Source organism: Odocoileus virginianus, chromosome 9 (assembly GCF_023699985.2).
Source record: "Odocoileus virginianus isolate 20LAN1187 ecotype Illinois chromosome 9, Ovbor_1.2, whole genome shotgun sequence".
NCBI classification, from domain to species: domain Eukaryota; kingdom Metazoa; phylum Chordata; class Mammalia; order Artiodactyla; family Cervidae; genus Odocoileus; species Odocoileus virginianus.
Window position 1 is genome coordinate 10,408,007 of NC_069682.1, and position 25,104 is coordinate 10,433,110.

A 25,104-nucleotide genomic window follows, 5' to 3' on the forward strand; every position below is an offset into this window, starting at 1 on the left:
TTTTTCAGATTATTTTCCATTATAGATTATTGCAAGATATTGTATATAGTTCCCTGTGTTCCTATCCTATACAAGATATTATATATAGTTCCCTGTGTCATATACAGTAGGTCCCTGTTTATCAGTTTCATATACACTGGTGTGTACTGTTAATCCCAAGCTCCTAATTTATCCCTCCCCCCTCCTTCCCCTTTGGTAGCCATAACTTTGTTTTCTATGTATTTGAGTGTATTTCGTTTTGTTCATAAGTTCATTTATATTATTTTTTTAGATTCCACATATATCTTTGTCTTGCTCTCTCTAACTTCACTCAGTCTGATAACCTCTCGGTCCGTCCATGTTGCTACGAGCGGCAGTATTTCATTCTCTCTGGCTGAGCAGTGTTCCACTGTATACATATACCACACCTTCTTTATCCATGCATCTCTCTAGTTTGCTGCCACTTCTTGGCTATTGTGAATAGTGCCGCTGTGAAGATAAGGGAGCATGTATCTTTTTGAATTAGTTTTCTCTGGGTATATTCCCAGAAGTGGGATCCCTGGATCATACGGTAGCCCTTTGTTTATGATCATGAAATGAAAAAAGAGTGTTGGTTAAAAGACCTCCAAAAAAGAAACAAAATAAAAGTTACCATTTGTCTGCACTTCTCAGGACACTCGCAATGTTTTCATGTCCAATGTGTGCTCTGCCCAAAAAATGATATTGAAAAAAAAAAGAGGTCAATGGTTGTCCAATATACCCTACACACTTTAGCACTTCGGAGATCCTGCTGGGATAAAAACCCACGTATGATCCTGGCAAGGTGGCTGTTTCCTTTTGTTTGGCTGAACAGCTCGTTCAGACCTGGATTATAAACCCTGGCATTCTCTTGGGAGGTCATTCTTCTTTCCCTGGGGCTCCTGTTATCTTTATTTTATAATATTAATGATAACTGTAACCACCAGCTGGGTCATGCTAAAACGAGCATTATCTTAACAAAACTGAAATTCACTGCTGGGACTTTTTTCTAAACACCGTTATGTACAGTATTTTTAATGGGGTGATTCCTACCAAGTGGTTCACAAAACTCTTGTCATTTTTTAAAGCAGAATTAAATAATACCAGGCAGCAGAGTGTGTAAGGCATAAATTACAGATGGCAGGAGGGCAAAGACATTGTGTGGTGAATAAATTAAAGTCCTCAATTATGAGGCAAGAGAGGTGTGAGGAGGAAGAATGGAGGCCTTGGGAGAGAAATATTTTCAGATGACATTGAGGCAAGATTGTGACCCCATGAGGTTCTAAGACCCAAGGGATAGCAGTGCATTAAAGGAGATCATTACTATGGAAGAGGAGGATTTCCTTGGGCACAAAACATTACTATAAAAATGTAAGCATTTGAAAAAATCTTCCACTTGATTGTAAAGTGCTAAAGGTCTGGTCATATTTATAAAAACAGAGAGATTAGTACTTATTATATATCTGATGGGTGGTCATGAAGCATATAAAGGGTCAGACACTTTGGTCCCAAGAAATTCTAAGCACAACCTCAAATTAAAATGAGGCCCTTTTTGAAATTTTGAGATGGGATGAATAATAAGGGGAAATATTTGACTTCTTTGCAGCCCTTACCTTTGTAGGGATTTAACTTCAGCTTACTGAGTCTCAGAAATCTCTCAAAACTTGGCCTTTTGCATCATTTGCATAGGTTTGAACCTTCAGCATCACTTGCCTTGGCGCACACTGTGTGTGTATGCTGTCGTGTCTAACTCTTTGCTACCCCATGGACTGTAGCTCTCCAGGTTCCCCTGTGTGTGGAATTTTCCCAGCAAGAATACTGGAGCAGGTTGCCATTTCCTTCTCCAGGGGATCTTCCCGACCCAGGGATGGAACCTGCGTCTCTTCCTGCATTTCCTGCACTGACAGGCAAGTTCTTTAATACTGCGCCCCCGGGAGCCCCCTCACAACCTCACACAAATCCCACTGCCTCTGGTTTTGGGCTCTACTCCTTATCTCTTCCTGATGCTCCCCCAGGCAGCTGCTAGGGTCTTATTTTCTAAAAGGGAAATTAACTATGCAGGTCCTGTTGTAATTATCTAACAAGAAAAATTCATCCTACAGGACAGACTGTAACATGTCTAATATGTTCCGAGAGATTCTGAAACCATCTCCCCAAGACGGTTCTCTCTGCCATCAAGCTTCAGCTTCACTGGCCATCTCAGCCTTCCTCACATAGTTCATACTTGTTCATAAAAGTTCATATAAGATCCTTATATAGTTCATACAGGATCCTTGAATTTACACAGGCTCCCCAAAGGGCCACTAATGACACATGTTGAGCATTTGTGCAAATGCATGGTCAGGTCACCCAAGATGACTGTTCTCTTGTTCTCTCTGCATCCTCTGCTCAACCAAACATGGTCCACTGGAGAAGGGAATGGGAAACCACTTCAACATTCTTGCCTGAGAACTCCATGAAGAGTATGAAAAGGCAAAAAGTTAAGACACTGGAAGATGAACTCCCTAGGTCAGTAGGTGCAAAACATGCTACTGGAGAAGAGCAGAGAAATAGCTCCAGAAGGAACGAAGAGGCTGAGCTAAAGCAAAAATAACACCGAGCTGATGGAAGTAAAGTCCGATGCAGTAAAGAACAATATTTCAGAGGGAACTGGAATGTTAGGTCCATGAATCAAGGTAAATTGGAAATAGTTAAATAGGAGATGGCAAGAGTAAGCATTGACATTTTAGTAATCAGTGAACTAAAATGAACCAGAATGGGTGAATTTAATTCAGATGACCATTTTATCTGCTGCTGTGGCAAGAATCCCTTAGAAGAAATAGAGTAGCCCTCATAGTCAACAAGAGAATCCAAAATGCAGTACTTGGGTGCAGTCTCAGAAATGACAGAATGATCTATGATGGTTTCCAAGGCAAACCATTCAATATCACAGTAATTCAAGTCTATGCCCCAACCGCTGATGGCGAAGAAGCTGAAGTTGACTGGTTCTATGAAGACCTACAAGACCTTCTAGAACTACCACCAAAAAATATGTCCTTTTCATCATAGGGGACTGGAATGCAAAAGTAGGAAGTCTAGAGATACCTGGAGTAATAGGCAAATTTGGCCTTGTTGTACAAAATGAAGCAGGGAAAAGGCTAACATAGTTTTGCCAAGAGAACACACTGGTCATAGCAAACACCCTCTTCCAACAACACAAGAGATGACTCTACACATAGAAATCACCAGATGGCCAATACTGAAATTAGATTGATTATATTCTTTGCAGACAAAGATGGAGACGCTCTATACAGTCAGCAAAAACAAGACTGTGAGCTGACTGAGGCTCAGATTGTGAACTCCTTATTGCAAAATTCAGACTTAAATTGAAATAGGGAAAACTAGGCCATTCAGGTATGACCTAAATCAAATCCCTTAGGATTATACAGTGGAAGTGACAAATAGATTCAAGGGATTAGATCTGAGAGACAGAGTGCCTGAAAAACTAAGGATGGAGATTTGTGACATTATATAGGAGATAGTGATCAAGACCATCCCCAGGGAGAAAAAAATGCAAAAAAGCAAAATGGTTGTCTGAGGAAGGCTTACAGATAGCTGAGAAAAGAAGAGAAGGGAAAGGCAAGGGAGAAAAAGAAAGATATACCCATCTGAATGCAGAGTTCCAAAGAATAGCAAGGAGAGATAAGAAAGCCTTCCTCAGTGATTAATGAAAAGAAATAGAGGAAAACAATAGAATGGGAAATACTAGAGATTTCTTCAAGAAAATTAGAGATACTAAGGGAACATTTCATGCAAAGATGAGCACAATAAAGGACGAAAATGGTATGGACCTAACAGAAGCAGAAAATATTAAGAAGAGGTGGCAAGAATACACAGAAAAACTATACAGAAAAGATCTTCATGACCCAGGTAACCATGATGGTGTGATCACTCACCTAGAGCCAGACATCCTGGAATATGAAGTCAAGTGGGCCTTAGGAAGCATCACTATGAACAAAGCTGTCGGAGGTGATAGAATTCCAGTTGAGCTATTTCAAATCCTAAAAGATGATGCTGCAAAAGTGCTGCCCTCAATATGCCAGCAAATTTGGAAAACTCAGCGGTGGCCACAGGACTAGAAAAGGTCAATTTTCATTCCAATACCAAAGAAGGGCAATGTCAAAGAATGTTCAAAGTACCACATAGTTGCACTCATTTCACATGCTAGCAAAGTAATGCTCAAAATTCTCCCTGCCAGGCTTCAACAGTATGTGAACTGAGAATTTCCAGATGTTCAAGCTGGATTCAGAAAAGGCATAGGAACCAGAGATCAAATTGCTAACATCCGTTGGATCATAGAAAAAGCAAGAGAATTCCAGAAAAACATCTTCTTCTGCTTCATTGACTATGCTAAAGCCTTTGACTGTGGATCACAACTAACTGTGGAAAATTCTTAAAGAGATGGGAATACCAGACCTCCTTACCTGCCTCCTGAGAAATCTGTATGCATGTCAAGAAGCAACAATTAGAAACAGATACATGGAACAATGTAGTGGTTCCAAATTGGGAAAGGAGTATGTCAAGGCTGTGTATTATCACCCTGATTATTTAAGTTATATGCACAGTACATCATGCAAAATGAAGAGCTGGATGAAGCATAAGTTAGAATCAAGATTGCCAGGGGGGATATCAAAAACCTCAGTTATGCAGATGACACCATCCTTATGGCAGAAAGCAAGGACGAACTAAAGAGCCTCTTGATGAAGGTGAAAGAGGAGAGTGAAAAAGCTGGCTTAAAACTCAACATTCAAAAAACAAAGATCATGGCTCCTGGTCTCATTGCTTTGTGGCAAATGGATGGGGAAACAATGGAAACTGTGACAGACTTTATTTTGGGGGGCTCCAAAATAACTGCAGCCATAAAATTAAAAGATGCTTGTTCTTTGGAAGAAAAGCCATGACAAACCTAGACAGCATGTTAAAAAGCAGAGACATTACTTTGCCGACAAAGGTCTATCTAGTCAAAGCTATGGTTTTTCCCGTAGTCATGTATGGATATGAGAGTTGGACCATAAAGAAGGCTGAGTGCCGAAGAGTTAACGCTTTTGAACTGTGGTGTTGGAGAAGACTCTTGAGAGTCCCTTGGTCTGCAAGGAGATCAAACCAGTCAATCCTAAAGAAAATCAGTCCTGGATATTCATTCAAACTCCAATACTTTGGCCACCTGATGTGAAGAACCAACTCATTGGAAAAGATCCTGGTGCTGGGAAAGATTGAAGGCAGGAGGAGAAGGGGTCGACAGAGGATGAGATGGTTGGATGGCATCACTAACTCAATGGACATGAGTTTGAGCAAGCTCCGGGAGCTGGTGATGGGTCAGGAAGCCTGGTGTGCTGCATTCCATGGGGTCGCAAAGAGTCAGACACGATGAGCAGCTGAACAACAGTAACAGTGGTCAGGTCGCCCAGGATGGCTGTCCCCTTGTTCTCTCTGCATCCCCTGTTCCATCTGCCCCTGCTTCTCCTGCATCTCACTCACATGGCTGACCTTCCTACATACCTGCCCCAGGCCCCAGCTACTGACTATTCTTTCCAAAGGGGCAGCGAGGGGGTGTGCCATTCTGCTGGTTTCCTTGGTAACTGAGGAGTCAACCAGATGTGGATTCCCCCTGTAACTGATAACCTCACCCTCTCCTGAGAGCGAAGACTGTTGCCAAGGCCCTCCCAGTGTAGTGTCACTCCAGGACCTTACTTCCCATGGAAGATTCCCCCATCCATTAAACCATCCATGGTGTTATGCATATGGTATATGCAACTTCTATGTGACTCTTTAAAATGCCCAATAAAGACTAGCATGGAGCGCGGCCGGGTGCTATGTGAAGCCTATCACAATAAGCACCACGGATGTGACAGAGGCCTCCTGCTTTCAGTCTGTGTTCACGGAGAGACACTAAACCCAGGCTGTTGCCATCTGGCATCTTCCTGATGCAGATTCTTCTCATGTGAATTATTTGGTCAGTTCCCTCAACCAATGGTCTCTTCTTGATCAAACAATTTTGAAGGAAAGCTACTTTCGGAAGAGCAACCAACATTAATGAGCACAGTAGAGTGACTGTAGGCTGAAATGACTTCATCTGTGGAGAATATAAACTCCTTGACAACATTTCAGCTCCATGTGGAAAAGCTCTTGTCTGCCACAAAAGCTCCTGACGACCTCACCTGGAGTAAGGGTTATCTGCAGTTCTCAGCACCTGGTTGCTAACATGGATTTATTAAGTCATCGCAGTAGGATACCCTTAGCTGGAATTCCTTGAGACCCTTTCAAAGGTCTTACATGGGAAGTATCCTTGAAATAATTTGAGCTCTAGAAGTGAATTTCTATGTGAACGAGTCTTGCTGGCTGTGTGAAGTCTTACAGGGAAATATTCAAAGAATTGGGTTAATTAGCTTGGTGAGAAGAGAGTTGAAGGAAACTAATAACTATCCTTAGGAATCTGAAAGATTATTATAAATAGGCTGTTTCCCAGCTGTTCTCAATATCCACAGAGAGCAAAGCTTTTGATAAAGCAAGAAGGACTTGAATAAGACCTGGTTAAGAACTTCCAGACTTGACACTGAACCAGGCTACCAGGGAATGAAATATCTGTTCCTGGAAACCTTTCAGAACAACCCCCTGTTCAATTACGTGGCTCTAGTCCTGGATCAAACCAGTCAATCAGTCCTGAATATTCACTGGAAGGGTTGATGCTGAAACTGAAGCTCCAATACTTTGACCACCTGATGCAAAGAGCTGACTCATTAGAAAAGACCCTGATGCTGGGAAAGATTAAAGGCAGGAGGAGAAGGGGATGACAAGGATGAGATGGTTGGGTGGCATCACTGACACGATGGACACGAGTTTGAGTAAGCTCTGGGACCTGGTGATGGACAGGGAGGCCTGGCACGCTGTAGTCCATGGGGTCGCAAAGAGTCAGACACAACTGAGTGACTGAACTGAACTGAGTCCTGGATCAAAGAATTAAACAAATAACCCTTGTATTTCTTCCACAAGGGATTTGTAATTCTATTCTAACAGGCAAATCAGTCTATCAGAAGAGTGTGAAGGAAACTCACTGAAAAGCCACAAAGTGCTTAGTGTTGATTTTTCTAAATATTACATATAAGAATGATAATAATTAAATTTAGAGCTCTATGCAATGGAAAGGTTGTGTAATTTTAGTCTTGAAATTGCAGCCAATCAAAACACTTCCAATGGCAAAGAAATTGAAAACTAACATATACACTTCACACCCTGGAAACAAGTTTTGAAATATGATATCACCTAGGACCTACAATGTAAATATCTACACTTTTGTCATCTATCAAGCCATAAATCAGGTGAGTTGGTGTGCCCTTCAGTAGAAATGCCGTCTCCACTTCTGGCCACAAACAATAAAAGAGCTATGGAAATTCATTTATTTCCCTGAACCATTTGAAAATGCCACTCTTTGTTTGGAGCTATTCCAAGACTTAGGGTGCAATTCAGTCCCAGTAGTCAAAATATTCAACAACAACAAAACCAGCAAATGGGGTATTAACCACACCCTGGTGAAATTCCTCTTTGAAACAGATTGGTAGTGCCTTCAATTAAAAACGACTTCAGTTTATTTAAGCCCCAGCCCATGAAAACATTCCCCAAAGCTTTAGCTATGAATAGTTTTCTTGTGCACTTTGCTGCAGCTTTCCAAACGTTAGCCCCAGGGCCCCAAACATTCTGCAGAAAGCACAAGATCTTGGAAATGAGACTCAAGGGTCTGGAGAGTTTTTTTTCTTTTTTCCCCATCCTGCAAAGCCTTTAGGAAAAGCAAGCTGCTAGCCAACTTTTGTGCCCCTGTCAAATTCCAGGGTCCCAGAACAGTAATTAGCAATTAGCATTGGCACCAAAATAAAGCACCAATATCTTTTGGCAAAGAGGCAAACCCAACACATGAGGCGTTTAGCATTCGTTAATGAACAATTCTTAATTAATCAACTCTGAAATAAATAAGCATCTTCAGTTTTGCCAGAGACTGTTTACTTCCAAATTATTCCCTCATTACCAGTAACAACCAATTTAGGGACTGTATCACGGCATCCGTTTTATGAATGTCACCTTGGTGAAGCTATTGTAACAATAAAATGACATATACTGTTAAAAGGGTTTTTCCTTATGTATTAATAATGTAGCTGTGCTAGATTTTAATATTCTATGTCTTAAGCTGCAGTGCTTTACATATTAAGCCGGCAAAAAGATTAGTCGTAATGAACCCCCCACTCTTAGCTATTCTTATAGTACAAACATAACATCTCCCTGCATTTTCAAGCTTACAAACCATTGTTACCAAAATCTGATTCTTAAGCAATGTTATCACAGTCATCCTGTGATGACTGTATCCTGTATCCTCAGGACCTCAACAGATACAAACCAAAGGATGCTGAACTCTCTTACATAAAATGGTACAGTAGTTGCCTATAACCTAGGCACATACTTTAAATCACCTCTACATTACTTATAATACCCATGCAATGTGAATTCTGGGTAAATAGTTACATGGCAAATTTAAGCTTTGCTTTTTGCAATTTTGTTTGGAATTTTTCCCCCAGTATTTTGGATCCACCATGAGTCTGCAAGAGAAGCCACAGTTACAGTGGGCTGACTGTTATTTGCAAAACTGTTCCATAAGAAGTTCTGTAATAGATTTCTGCACAATTAATCGGCCCCTTTGAAAAGGAGAAAAAACACTTCCACCTTTCCTTTTTTCCCCAGATGGTTCTAGGTAAAAGGTGAGCAGTAAGCAGTTTCAACAGTGGCTTTCTCAGCGAATTAGGGATGATCTAGGGCAGACTCAATATTTTTGTTTAACTAGCGAAAAGAGAAGTTGTCAGGAAATAAGTGTTCGGCTACAAGAAAATCCGAACAGAAAGCCACAAATAGGCTGGCTGCACATTTGTAAAACAAGCATGGAAAAATTTAGGTGTGTCTTTTCTCTCTCTCTCTCTTTCTCACACACACACACACACACACACACACACATGCACACACACAAAGACTCTACCAGAAATCCTCAAAATAACAAATACCTCTTGGCATTGTTAACACTGTATTTAAATGATACACAATTAACTTGGCAAAAACACACATCTTATGTCAGAAAGCCAGGGAAGTGGGCACTGTAAAGTCTGTAACGTAAATAGACCTACATTCAAACTCCAGTTCTGAGTGTGGGAAATTCATTCCTGGTACTCTCATTGCTTGTCAATAAAATGAGTTAAGAAGCTATATTTTCAAGGTTATCACAAGGACTAAATTCCATAAGGTATGTGAAATGCAAAGTGGCTCAGATGGTAGGAAATCTGCCTGCAATGCGGGAGAACCAGGTTTGATCCCTGGGTCGGAAAGATCCCCTGGAGCAGGAAATCACAACCCAGTGCACTATTCTTGCCTGGAGAATTCCTAGGAGAGAAGCCTGGCAGGTTACAGACCATGGGGTCGCATAGACTTGGTCACAACTGAGCAACTAACATTTTCTTTCTTTCAGTCAGTATTACAAATGTATCTCAAAGTACCCTCCAGGGAGTGACCATAGGTTTAAAACCCTTCGTTCAAGCCACCCTTTGGGAAAATTCCAATTTATTAAAAATTTTTGAGGGAGAAGGATAAATTAGGAATTTGAGATTAATATATACACACTACCATATATAAAATAGATAACCAACAACAACCTACTGTATAGCACAAGAAACTCTACTCAATAGTTTGTAATAATCTAAAAGGGATAAAGATCTGAAAAAAATAAGATATATATATATATATATATATATATATATATATATATATGTACAACTGAACCACTTTGTCGTGTACCTGAAACTAACACAACATTGTAAATCAACTATACTTCAATGAAAAATATTAAAAGATTTTTTTTAAAAAGTCTTATACAAGTCACACATTCTAAGTCTCTCTAAATCTCTTTCTGTCACTAAGATATCTGCCAAACTCTGGTGGGTAGGAGCTTGTTTGCCTTGAATTAGAATGAGGAAACAAGAAAGGATTTTTTCCAAAGGAAAAATTATGAAGTTGTTTCAAGCTAACAAGAAAGTATAATGGGGGCAACATCTCCAAGGCCCTGGGTGGAAATCTTTCCCACAAACATGCCCACCAGGAGAAACATGCCATCCTTATGGAGATGAAGAGCGTGTTTATGTAAAAATATATAGCAGTCCAAGCTTGAAAGTGAAAGTCATTCAGTTATGTCCAACTCTTTGCGACCCAATGGATTATACAGTCCTTGGAATTCTCTAGGCCAGAATACTGGAGTGGGTAGCCTTTCCCTTTTCCAGGAGATCTTCCCAACCCAGGGATGGATCCCAGGTCTCCCGCATTGCAGGCAGATTCTTTACCAGCTGAGCCCAAGGGAAGGCCAAGAACACTGGAGTGGGTAGTCTATCCCTTCTCCAGCGGATCTTCCTGACCCAGGAATCAAACCGGGGTCTCCTGCATGCAGGCAGATTCTTTACCAACGGAGCTATCTCAAGTCCAAGCGTGAGAAGGTGACTTTTAGATTTTCAAAGCAATGCTGGGAGAACTTCTATGAGAAGAGTCTTTTCAACGAAGGAATGAATTAAGAGCGTGGTAGGATGTGACTTGAACAATGGAAAACAGGTGCCTGTCGGTTTCTCCTCCTTGCTTCTGATTCTGTCCTCTCCTTTTCTAACTGATGTTTGCAACTCACCTCCCTGCTACGTGGATTACTGTTAAGCTTCTTGGTAACATTTTAATCTGTTTCTCCTTTCTTTATTATCAATGTCCTTCTCTCTGCTTCTTCTCCTTCGCTTTTGAGCACCTTTGAATATCTCATGTCTGAAAATCTCTTTCCCTGACTCCTGCTTTCTCTTTCTCCCCATAGAGTCTTGTGCGCTTTTGACCTTGCTCATCATGGGTCTCGAAAGGATGAGTTAGGGGAACTGTCTCTCCCCTTCTCTTTTCAGTTGAGTCTCTAACACATGCTATTGGAACTGCTGGGGGAAAGATTGCTTTTTCAGAAGAGCTTATGTGGAGAGAATCTGATGTGTTCCTTTGTCATATAAGTCTAAAATGATCATTGTCATCATTATCATATATCTTGGCAACTAGGAAGCTCTGAATAAGTTTGCTGCCCAAATACAGGAACCAGTGATGGTGACTTATGTTCATGGGTCATTTATCTAACATCCGTTTTCTCCTAAGATAATCCTAACTTTATTTAATTGAGCCCACGAGCCTTGCATCTTTTTCAGCCTCATCTTCCATTAATTCATAAACATGCTCTCTTGATTTTGACTCCAAACTACTTTCTACTTCTTCCATCCCAACCCAGGCCCCAACAAATCCATGTCCTGCCTAGACAGCTGCAATGGTCTACCAATGAATCTATCACCTTCTTTTATTCTAGTCACTCCCGAATTGTTCTCAAGAGTAGTCTTAAGTATTTTACTTGAGTATTTTATTAAGTCTTAAATGTTTTATTTATTAAGTATTTTCCTTAAGGCCACAGTTAGGCATTTTGCAGTGTACGTTGGCATCGGTGGCCCAGCTAACCTGAATCCCATAGCACAACATTGCTAATAGTAGTAGTTAGAGGCAGCCATAACTCTAATAAAGTTGATATTTATCAAATATTTATTATGTCCCAGGCACGGTACTGGGTCTGTGGGCTACTCTAGCCCTATGCAAATACTATCAATGCTATGTTAAAACTATCATCACCATTTTACAGACAAGAGATCTAAAGCTTGAACTTTTTCAAGGTCCCACTACTATCAAGTGTCCAAAATATGACTCAAATCCCTTTAATATGACAGAAGGGTCTGCATTCTTAACCCCTGCCCTACACTGCCTCCTAAATGTCATCCTGTACTTCTTGGGGTAAATCAAAGCGAAGTTTGAAACAGAAAGACAATCTGCTTTTAGAGATTTTAGACCGGGACAATACTGACCAGTGTTGAGAATTTGTGGATCTGTGGGGAGACACAGACGTCTCCTGGGTTAAAGAGGTTCTGAGAGAGTCCAACAGAAGTTATAGATTTCTCGCTTTTCTCTTGCTGCTTTCAAAGTTGGGACAAGAGGGTAAGCTAAGTCCTCTTCCTCCTTCAGATACTGTAAAACAAAGGAATATTCGGCAGTGAAGTGTATTCTTTAACCAAGATGTGACCCCAAAACTGGGTTCACCTCTTGTGAGTGTCAAGCCAGTAGACACAACCAAGTCAAAGACCGAGAGAAAGAATGACGTATTATTACTTGTAATAACGAGTAAGGAGAGTGCCAGCATCTTTCCCAGAGCAGTGTCTCATTGAGCAGCAAAATTGGGGGAGTTTTACGCTAAGGTACATGCATATTCATAAAGGGGCTGGAGCAGAGGAGAATTCAACATAAAATTAGGACAAAGGTCCAGAGTCCAAGCCTTAGTTGATTGAATTCAGGAGGATCCACATCATCCTCCCACCCTCTACCTGGTGGGGGCCTTAGTTCCTACAGGACTCAAAGACTGTGAAAGTGAAAGTGTTAGTTGCTCAGTCATGTCTGACTCTTTGAGATCCCATGGACAGTAGACCACTAGCCTCCTCTGTCCATGGGATTCTTCAGGCAAGAATAGTGGAGTGGGTAGCCATTCCCTTCTTCAGACAATCTTCCCAGGGATCAAGTCTGGGTCTTCTGCATGACAGGTAGATTCTTTAACATCTGAACTACAAGGGAAGCAGGTGTCAGATTATCATTCACATCCTGGAGGAGGAACTAGGACCTGGTTCTATTGCTTAACTATTGTCTCCTGACTGCTTTTCCTTTGTCCTGCATTTCCATCAATTCCTTTAAGATCATTGATTATGGAGGCCTGTTCAAGGGCAGGCATGGCAGCCGGGCTTAGATCACAGAATGGCTTAGACCAGAATGGCTTCCCTTATGTCAGGAAAGCCACTGCTGGTTCTGTTTCTTCCAGGGACCGCCTAGCCTATCTGCTTACAAAGATGGTCCTTAGTATTTTCAGAGAAACAGTGATTCTCTAGTATAATATGGTGATTCCGCTTTTATTTGCATTGTGAGAGCTGAGATGCTGGACTTGACCTCCAGGTGGTGAAGGGGGAGCCAGAGGCTTCCCTCTTCCAGACGGTGACCAGTCCAACCCTTGGCCCTAATTTCCATTCACCTGTTGGTCCACATCCAAAGGGAAGAACCCTTATCATGTACTGCTGAAAGGATGGATGAGCAATCATTAGTGACCTCTTGTTGAAGGGGTACTTGAAATTATCAGGCAGGAAGGTCACCGCCTGTGTTAGCGACTGCCAGTAATTCTTTGCAGAAAGGAGGTGAAATGATTATAAAAACAGGTCAAGGGATAAAATGGAGTAAAGAGGAGTGGAGCTTTGTCGGTGAAACATCAATGCCCAGGCTTCCATTTTGCCACTACGGCTGTCAGGAAGCAATTGCTCCTTTGTTCATTTAAATGGCAGGCTTTTAAGTAGTGACCTCAGCCATTAATCTTAAGCAAAAGCCCCTCTTTGGTTCATCCCTGGTGGATAAGCTGCTTCCATGAAATAGCAATAAATCCCACTGGTTGCCCCTGGAGGAGAAGGGCGAACCTCCCATCCCAGTAGGTTTGGGAGATAAAGGTTTTTGTATGTGTTTTGTTTTGTTTTTTAAGGAAAAGAGAGACTGATGAATTTCACCTCTGCAGTCTTCGAAAAGTTCAATAAGGAATAAGATGGCATCTTTAGTATTTCTTTTCTTTTTAAAAAAATTATTGGAGTATAGTTTGATTTACCATGTTGTGTTAGTTTAAGGTATACAGCAAAATGAATCAGTTATATGTACACATATCGCCACTCTTTTTTTTTAGATTCTTTTCCCATATAGGTTATTAGAGTATTGCGCAGCATTCCCTGTGCTATACAGTAGGTCCTTGCTAATTATCTCTTTTATAGTATTTATTTTCCATTCCTTATTTTGAGTTTTATTCCAGATTCCTTCCATCTGACCTGCTCAGCTATTCACCCTCCGTCCTGACACATACCCCAGCCTCTTCACCTGTGACCACAGTTCCATTTATGCTCAGGGACCCAGTCTACATCACTTCCAAGGATGTCTGAATCCCCTAGGAGTTCAGTCCCTGGCATCATTCTCCGTCCTACAAAGTCACAATTTCCGATGGTTCCCAGGGGGACAAACTGAGGTCAGTGAAGATTTTTCAGTGAATACAGGAGTCTTTCTTCTGGCTGGCATTACCCATCTCCAGACTTCACCTCCTCCATCACAGGATGCCCAGCTCTGGGTTTACGGTCTTTAGTGGGGAACCACCTGAGCCAGAAGAATTCAACTTGATCTCATGCTAACAGCCAACGGGGATGCCAGGGCCTTGATTTCCCCATATGTATAAAGGAAAAATGCTCTGGTACCCAGAGCAAGCCAGCAACAACACCAAAGGTGCTCTCAATCCTACAAAGAGAAAAGGTTCCCAGAAGTGATTAGAAAGTCCTCCAGTGGCCCGAAAGCAAATCTTTTTTAGGTTCCAGATGAACAGATGAAACATCCTTAGAAAGTCAGCATTGGGACCAGGCACTCCACTTGGAGTCTTCAGAAAACTTAATAAATGATAGTGTGGTGCTCTTAAATATTTATATGAGAAGGTGAGACCCTGCCAGTTTCCTCAGCTGGAGGCAGAGTATTTTATGTCAAATATGAATCATCCTATAGTATCCTCTCTCAAAGGGACTTTACTCCTGGTCATAAATCAGTACACTGGAGTGAACCAGACACTTTTATTTGTTTATAATCTTTTTTCCCTCAGTCGTTGCAAATTCATTTTGCGAGTTTTGCTCCACGCAGCACAGCTGGGCCTCCGCCTTCAGCCACCCATGCTTTCTAAGTAAAAAAAAAGATTAGGCTTATCATACCAATGAAATACAATGAAACTAGCATATTAAAGTTCAATATAACATGATGGTTAGGAGTCTAGACCCAGCTGTTATATCGCCTACATTTTAGCTCTGTCATTTACTAAATGTGTCAGTTGAGTAAATTATGCTCTAAGCTTCAGTTTCCTCCGCTCTAAGACGGGGATAATAATACAGGAGTGTGTGGAAATAGTCCCCTCTCAAAGTTAACTGTTATGATTATTACAGCTAGAAACCTACCCATTTATGAAACCAATACTTCTACAAGGGAGGAGATCAAGGTTTTTCAAGCCTGGCATTATTGACATTTTGGACAAGATAATTCTTTCTTGGGGTGACTGTTCTGTGCTTTACAGGATATTTAGCAGCATCCCTGGCTTCTACCTTATAGATGTCAAAAATCTCTCTGATGGTTATTGTCAAATATCTCTGGGGGACAAAATTGTTCCCAGTTAAAAACTATTGAGGTACATTTAAAAATAGATAGATGGATAGACATATATGATGGACAGATATGATGGATGGATGAATAGATGGATAGATAAATGGACAGGCAGATAGTAGATAGATGATACATATAGATAAGATGAATAGGTATGATGGGTGGATGAATAGACAGATCTAGATATACAGATATAGATAGGTTTATATCTATCTTCTGTATGTCTTGATGGGAGTTAGAAAAATTTAACAAATAGCACAAGTAAAGCACTTCTCATAGTACCTACCATGATTAGTACTCAATAAACAGCTGTTGTTGTTTCATCAGCTCTTTGCAACCCCATGGACTGTAGCCCACCAGACTCCTCCATCCATGGGATTCTCCAGGTAAGAATACCGGAGTGGGTGGCCATTTCCTTCTCCAGAGGATCCTCCCGACCCAGGGATAGAACCTGGGTCTCCTGCATTGCACACAGATTCTTTACCTTTTGTGCCACCAGGGAAGCCCCAAACCAGGCAGCTCAGTTAATTCCTCTCACTGCCTTTTTCCTTTTCTGTGAAACAGGCCTGATCATCACTGTCCTGCCTTCTGTCGGAGCCTTTGAGTCTCACACCGGATACAGTGACAGTGCTTTGCCCTGCTGTGGGTCGGTCGCTCAGTCGTGTCTGACTCTGCAACCCCAGGGACTGTAGCCCATCAGTCCAGACAGGGGACTGTCAGTTCCTCTGTCCTCCACGATCACCCAGAGTTTGCTCAAATTCATGTCCATTGAGTCGCTGGTCCTATCTAACCCTACAGAATCATAAAATTGAATCATTGCGTCTGGTACATTCTCAATAAATATTCAAGAGTAAATATAAAATTTTTCAGCCTCTCAATTCTATGGGCTCTCACGGAACGTGGTTTCTCTCCTATAAATAAAATGTAGATCGGTTTGAGAGAAGAAGAAAGACACTGTCACTGCATTTTAATATCTGAAGTCTTATTTGCAATAACAAAGCTTCACATATTAGAGCTGGAAAAACCTGCAGGATGAATTCATCCTACTTTTCAAAGTAAAAGTGCTATGTCTTATCAAGGTCAACCCCCACACACAAGGTCTCCTGGTCCAGTGAGCCCTCAATCACACCACAGGGTCATTTTTCTAGATGTCCTCCTATATGGAAAACAGAACAAGAATCAGCCATTTATATCTGGTTTTTTCATAAAATGCATTTTTGAAATCTGAAAAGACCAGATATAAATGGCTCATTCTTGCTGTTTTCCCTATAAGAGGACACCTAGAAAAATGACCCTGTGGTGCGGTTGAGGGCTCACTGGACCAGGAGACCTTGTATGGGGGGTGGGGGGGAGCTGACCTTGATGAGACATAGCATCTGACCTTGAAAAATAAGATGAATTCATCCCACAGCTTTTTCCTTTGGTCCTTTACAATGTGGAGAAGAGATGCCATGACCCACCCTTTATCACCAGCGAGAAGACTCAAGTTCAGGTATGCAAAATAACAGGATCAGGAAATGACAAATGGCGCATAAAGCTCTTTTTCCAGTGCTCCTACTGTATAGGCGCTTCCCTGGTAGTTCAGCTGGTAAAGAATCCACCTGCAATGCGGGAGACATGGGTACGATCCCTGGGTTGGGAAGATCCCGGGGAGGAGGGAAAGGTACCCACTCCTGTATTCTGGCCTGGAGAATTCCCTGGATAGAGTAGCTTGGCGGGCCACTGCCGTCCATGGGGTCACAAAGAGTCAGACACGACTAAGCGACTTTCACTGTGCAGAAAATTTCTACAATTTCCACAAGAGTAGAAGAGTTGCTTCACAGCTCACATGAATGGCCAGGCATCCAAACAAGCCAACTGAGCAAGATTTCTGGGTCAGCAAAAAAACAAGCAAGACTTTCTTGGTTTTTTGGAGAAACAGATCTGAAGGGAATTGAAACCACAGGTGGGTGATGACCTCAGGTAGAGGCACTGATGTTTTGCACGTTCATTTAGAGAACTTAAGTTGCCAACACACCACTCTATCCACATGATTAGATTTGGTATTTATTGTCCCTTAGAGCGAAATGGTACCAACTAGACTTTGTTAGATGATTTCACCCTAATTTAACTGGGAGAGCTAATCTGCACTATTTAAAGGCAAGTTTTTTCTTTCTTTGTGGGATGTACAGTAAGCCAAGTGAAGGGGCAATCCATGGCACAGAACAGGTGACCTCAGAAAGATGCTTGGGACTTCCCTGGTGGTCCAGTGGCTGGGACTTTGCCTTCCAACGCAAGGGACATGGGTTCAATCCTTGCTCAGGGAGCTAAACTCCCACATGCCTTGAGGACCAAAAAAACATAAAACAGGAGCAACATTGTATGAAATTCAATAAAGACTTGAAAAAAAAATGGTCCACATTTTTTAAAAATCTTTAAATAAGAAAAAAAAAAAAAACATGCTGGGCATCAGAAGAGCTTGACGAGGGGCAGACTTCACCAGGAACGCATTTCTAGATTCTCCTTTTGTATTCAGTTTCTGGGGACTTTGAAAACGAGTGCTACAATGTTTTTCAGTAACTTCTGAGAGGGTGTCATTAGTTATCCAGTCAATGGATATTTATTGAGCATCTATTTTGTTTTATGATGTAACTGGGGACAAAATGAGCTTACATTCTAGTGGAGGGGGCAGGTATGAGTAAATAAGTAAAAACAAAATCCCTTTTGAAAAGCAAAAAGGGAAGGGAATAAATCAGATGATTTTATTTAAAAATTTATTACATTGATTTTTATTGGAGTATAGCAGCTTTTTAACATTGGGTTAGTGAATCAGCTATACGTATACATACATCCTCTCTTTTTTTTTTATTTCTTTCCCATTTAGGTGACCACAAAGCATTGAGTAGAATTCCCTGAGCTATAAAGTAGGTTTTCATTACCTATTTGATACATAGTATCAATAGTGTGTTTGTGTGTGTGTGTATATATATATATATATGAAATCAGATGATTTGACTGACAATAATAAGGAGATAAGAAGGACTTCTTTCTGGAATAGTAATGATGGTGAAACTCAAGGGTGAGATGCAGCCATGGGAAGATCTGGGACAAGAGGGCTCTAGGTACAGGGGTTAGAAGGGTAAAGACCCCAAGGTAGACACAGTGAGCAAGTTGGAAGAATAGTAAGGGGCCCGTGTGGCTGGAGGGTGATGAAAGAGGTGGCATGGGTTCAAGATGAATTTTAAAAGATGGGTGGGGCCATGATCCTGCAGCCAACATCCCCACAGAAACACCCAGAATAATATTAGACCAAGTACCTGGACACCCTCGTGACTCAGTCCCGTTGACAGATAAAATTAACCATAGCATATAAGCTTGATAACTCCGTCTAGGATTTTGTGGGATAGATTCTTGGGGTTAAAACCTAGATTGGATTTAAAAAGCTCCTTCCACCTACTAGAGTTCTTGACTCTAGGATTGATAGGATATATGAAAAGGAAACAAATACTTTTAAATAATTAATTGAAAACAAGATATGTCACCTAAAGGTGACATGGATGCCCTGGGGATTCTAAGCGATGGAGGCGAAGTTGGAAACAGCTGTGTTGCAGGCAGAGCGGAAGATTTCCCTCTGCTCCTTTCTGGCCCTTGAGTGAGTGAGTCGCTCAATCATGTCCGACTCCTTGTGACCCCATGGACTATACAGTCCATGGAATTCTCCTGGCCAGAATACTGGGTGGGTAGCCGTTCACTTCTCCAGGGGATCTTCCCAACCCAGGGATCAAACCCAGGTCTCCCACATTTCAGGTGGATTTTTTACCCGCTGAGCCACAGGGGAAGTGCTTTTGGGCCTTAACTCCCATTCATCTCTCTGTTCCTCTGATCCGATTTCTCTCCTTCCACCCTCGATCACTGATACGCAGTTGCTCACAGACACCTATAGATGGCAGCAGCCTTCTCACTGGCAGAGGAAAGTGGATTTCTGCCTTTCACACATTCTTAGGAGCCCTGGGTAGGTGTGGATCAGGTGGTGGATGAACGCTCACACAAACTGTGCATATTCCCTTTCAAAGCAAAGAAGTGGCACTGTCCTGGCATGTATTAAAATGTTTGTTATTGTACAAATATCATATATTAACACATATGTATGGAATCTAGAAAAATGGTACAGATAAGCCGGTTTGCAGGCAGAAATAGAGATGTAGATGTAGAGACCAGACGTGAATGTGGACACAGGTGGGGAAGGGGAAGGTGAAAAGGATTGAGAAAGTAGCACTCACACACACACACACACCCTTTGTTGTTCAGTCGCTAAGTTGTGCCTGACTCTCTGCAACCCCAGAGACTGCAGCACATCAGGCATCCCTGTCCTTCACCATCTCCCGGAGTTTGCTTAAATTCATGTCTGCCGAGTCGGTGATGCTGTAACCTACCATGTGTAAAATAGATGGCTAGTGGGAAGCTACGGTACAGCACAGGGTGCTCTGTGATGACCTGGAGGAGCAGGTGGGAGGGAGGTCCAAGAAGAAGGGGATATATGTAGACATAGTGTGTGTGTGTGTGTGTGTGTGTGTGTGTGTGTGTGTGAAACTGTGGGTCGCTCAGTTCTGTCCAACTCTTTGTGACCCAATGAACTACAGCCCTCCAGGCTCCTCTGTCCATGGAATTCTCCAGGCCAGAATACTGGAGTGAGTAGCCTTTCCCTTCTCCAGGAGATCTTCCCAACCCAGGGATTGAACCCAGGTCACCTGCATTGCAAAAGATTCTTTACCGTCTGAGCCAGCAGGGAAGCCCCTGACATGTATGTCTTGAAACCTCTCATAAATATATCTGATTCACATTGTTGTAGAGCAGAAACTAGCACACCATTGTAAAGTGATTATCCTCCAATAAAAAATATTTGTTATTCTATATTAAACTAATACTCATCCTTTTAAACTTCCGGTTCCCACATAGTAAGAAGACAAGTTATACCCCTTGCGTGTGACTGTTGCTTCTAACATAGGTTGAGCCCTTATCATTTCACAGCAGCTACAAGAAGGACAGAACTAGCTGGTCCACAATGGCCTGCAATCAGTTCAATACAGATGTCCACATGCATATATCTCCCTCTACACCTTAAAGGTAATTTATGTTGAGTAAACAGAACAATGATCACATTTACCCTCAACACAGTTGGCTTTGCCTAAGAGAACTTTATCACAGAAGTCATTTAGCACGGAGCTTCAATAACGTCACATCAAAATACGGTCCTTCGCAAAAGAAATCAGTGATACCAGTGTTCCTGTGCTTGTCCTTCCACATTCCACGTTGCCAGCTCTGAAGAACTCTGCAGCCTGTGGGAACCGGGGGCCCGCCGGGAAGAATCAGTGCACTTTGGGGGACACTCAGTGATGTCCGGGACATTGGTTTAGGCATTTCACTGACTTGAGCATGCTGGAGAATTAGAGTAAGTGTATTTCACTTAAAAGTCAGGTTCCAGAAAATAAACAAACCAGCCCTCCATATCCCCCCAGGGGGTATATCAGCAGTTCCCCAAGTCCCTTCACCCTGCAACATTCATGGTCAGGCTCTAAAATCTGAGTTAAGGCAGTGATGGAGACTCAAGCTTAGGCTGATATGCACCATTCTCTACACAATTTACATGAGTATTTCTTCTAAATATCTTATGTTTACTTTTGAATCGGTAATTCTAAACAATTAAAAATATATTAAAAGGAATGCAATGAAAAGACTCCTTCAAGCTCCTGTTACGCACTCACAGGGTACCATTGTCATGGGTTTCTGATGTCTCCTTCCGAAGTAGAAATGCCTACAGATAAAGCTATGTATTAATATACACTCTTATTTTCTCCCCTTTTAACAGCAAAAGGAAAACTCTAATCACACTGTTCTTCATCTTGCTCCTTCAGCTATCACTATAGCTTGGACATTTTTCCATTTCTTTACTTGCTATGTCAAAGTAGATATCATATTTTATGAACCACTTCCTCATCAGTAGATATTTTGTTAATTTCCAGTCTTCTGCAATTACAGAGAGTGCTGTAATTCTTGTAATACATCTTTTCAACACCTGCCAGAATACCTGAGATAAGTGACAGGAAGTGTGATTGCTGGGCCTCAGAGTAGATGTCCTCTTTTGTGTCTTTGCTCCCAAACCTTGAAATCCTAACCCTTAGTGCGATGATATTTACAGGTGAGGACTCTGGAGGGAGATCAGGTTATCAGGGCAGAGCCGTCAAGAACGGACTAGTCCTCTTATAAAGGAGGCTTCCCTGATGGTTCAGTAGTAAAGAATCTGCCTGCCAAGCAAGAGGTTCAGGTTGGATCCCTGGGTTGGGAAGATCCCCTAGAGAAGGAAACGACAACCCACTCCAGTATTCTTGGCTGGGAAATCCCACGGACAGAGGAGCCCGACAGATTACAGTCCATGGGGTTGCAAAGAGTCGGACTGGACTGAGCAACTAAACAACAACAAAGAACTTATTAAGGAGACCCCAGAGAGCTCCCTCCCCTCTTCTCCGCATGAGGACACAGTAAGAAGTCCATCTGTGAACCAGGAAGAGAATCCTCACCAGACACCAAGTCTGCTTGCTGCTGCCTTGATCTTGGGCTTCCAGTCTTTCCAGACTGTGAGAAATAAATGACTGTTGATAAGCCACCCATTCTGCGGTGTCCTGTTGCAGCAGCCCAAATGGAGTAAGGCAGTCTTTTATTCAAATTTTAAAGTTTTCTCCACCTGAATTTGCACATTTTGTTGTTTTATTCCTGTTTTTTCTTTGGATTGCAATTAGAAAAAAGATCTTTGCTTCCATTATCTCTTCTAACTGGCCACTGTTCACATACATGAAAGCTATTGATTTCTATATAATTTTGTGCTTTATTCCTTTAGTCATTCTCTTATAGTTTCAAAAATTGATTAACTGGTTCACATTAGTTTTCTAAGTATTCATTTTCATTGTCTTTCAAATAAAGTGATGGTTTTATATCTTCTGTTCCATTTTTAAATATGAATTTTTTTTCTTTTGTCAAATTTCTTATTTAATTCTATATTGAAATATTAATAATATTGGTGGGCATCCTGGATTTGATTCTGATTATTTAATGGGAATGTGTCTAGTGTTGGCTTTTGAACTGAGATACTCATATTTTATCATGTTAAAGTTGTGTCCTTGTATTCCAACTTTACTGATTATTTCATTAAAAATGGCTATTGAGTTTTAAAAATTTCATATGAGAGATTGTGTAGATAACCATAAGATTTTTTTACTAACGTGATAAATTATGTTACATTCCCTACTATTGAATCATCTTTGAATTTTAGGATAGGTCTAATGTGATTATAATTAATGTGCTTCTGAATTCCATTTGTTAATATTTTATTTATAGTTTTGGAATTACTACTCATAAATAAGATCTGTTGACAGAATTTTTAAAAATTTCATCACATTTGGAATTAATATTATATTTGCTTTAAAAAATAATTTGGAGCATGTTTTTTTAATGCTCTGCAATAGTTTCCAAAACCTTGAAATTCTTTCCTCTTTAGTTTTGATAGAATTTCCCTGTGAAGCTAACTCTTTGTCATCACTCTGATTTTTCTATGAAAATAAGGCATTTTAGATTTTCTTCTATTTTCTCTGATGTCAGCTTTGGTAAGTTACATTTTCCTGGAAAATTATCCATTTTTTCCAGGTATTGAAATCATTTTTCAGAGTTGAGCAAAGTGGTCTCATTCTTTTCATTTTCTCTATTGCTTTGGTCTACTCCCCTTTTTGTTTCTAATTTTTTTATTTGAATTTTTTACCCTCCATGAAAAGTAGCCTTTCCAGTAATTCATATATTTTTCTTAAAAATCATTTTTAAATTTATTTATTGGTGCTATGGATTTTCTCTTTTCTAACTCATGAAATTCTTTATGAGCCTTTGATAACCTTTATCATTATTAAAGGCCAGTGTTGTAAGTCTTTTTCTGATTTTTAAAGTGTTTTTCATCATTTTTGACATATGTTTTTAGTGTTATGAACATTTCATTATGCACTGCTTTAGCTATCCCCCTTAATTCTCCAATGTAGTGTTTTGTTATAATTATATTTTAGGCCAGTATACTATCCAATAGAACAATCTGCAACAATGGAGATTTTCTATAACTACACCCTCTGGTGTGATAGCTACTAGCCTCTGGTAGCTATTGAGCTGTTAAAATGTGGCTTGAATATGTGAGAGAGAAACTCATTTTTTAATTTAATTTAGTTTTAAGCAGCCACATATGGCTGGTTGTTAACCATATTAGACAGAGAGTATCTGTTTTGTAGTTTTCATTTGTATTTCATCTTTTACCCTAAACTAATATGGTTTATTGAAGTAGTCAAGAGGTAAGGGTTTGAAATATTATTTTCAGGCTTGCATGCAGTATGTAGACTTCTATCTTTCATTTTACTAAAATTACATATCAATGTATATTTGTTCTACTCATTTCTCTTTGGAGATTCTAACTGCATCAATGTTGAATTTCCTTACCATTTTTATCTGCTGTTTTCTCTCTAATGCTTTAAAATATTAACTATTTTATTTTATCCAATTTTTATTTCTTTAGAGCCCTGAGAACCCTTTCTGTCTTTTTCACAGCGTTGATTCTTTCTTGTGATCTTTAGATTTCCTTTTCATTTTTGTAAGGGTTTGTTTTTCTTCTATTTCTCTTCTGAGTTCTGCCCACTGGTTTTTTTTTTTTTTTTTTTTTTTTTAAGTTTTGCCTTAGACTTTAACTTAGTTTATCTGTGACTGTGCCATGCAGCTTGGAGAATCTTATTTCCCTGACCAGGGATCAAACTCACACCCTTAGCAGTGAAAGTGAGGAGTCCTAACAACTTGCCAGCAAATTCCTATTATAACCTACAGTTTTTTTCATGATATTCTCCCAAAGTCCTTGAATTTCTACCTTGTGGTCTTCCTTCTTAGAAGCAATTGCTTTCTTAAGCTCTTTAGAAAAGTTTGAATGTGTGAAAGTGAAAGTCACTCAGTCATGTCCAACTCTTTATGACCCCACAGACCATACAGTCCATGGAATTCTCCAGGCCAGAATACTGGAGTGGGTAGCCATTCCCTTCTCCAGAAAATCTTTCCAACCCAGGGATCGAACCCAGGTCTCCCGCATCGCAGGTGGATTCTTTACCCCTGAGCCACCAGGGAAGCCCTAAGCTCTTTAAAATCATGGTAAAATACTCGGTCTCAACTTATCTTTGCTACCTGGGTTAGAAAGCTTTGCAGATCTCCACACTTTCATTTACATCTTTTCTTTGCTTTTTTTTCCCACTGATCTTTGGAAAGTTGAATTGCCAGGAATACTCCTAAGTAGAGATGAAGCAGAATGGTTTTCTAGGCTTCATGAAAGTGGGTTTACCTCTTCTTCACTCCCACGGAGACTAACTGCTCCTTCCCTGTGAATGCTATTTTTCTGTGTAGGTTTCTGTTTCCATTCTCCTTTGCAAGTGTGAACCAGATTGACGCATTGTGTCCTCTGTCATCAGCTGTCCTCATCCTGCAAGAGCACACGCATTGTTATAAAGAAGAAATACAGCTTTTGCACTATCAGCCACGGCATTTTTAATGGCTCTTTCTTGGCCATAGCTCTTTGATGCCTTTTGCTTTTTATGGTTCCATCAACACTCTCTGAGCTCCTTATTTTCATTTCTTCCCATCTGCTTCTGTCTAATCTTGGGCTTTTGAAAGTCCCTGCAAGTATTGGAGGGCTACAGCATATAG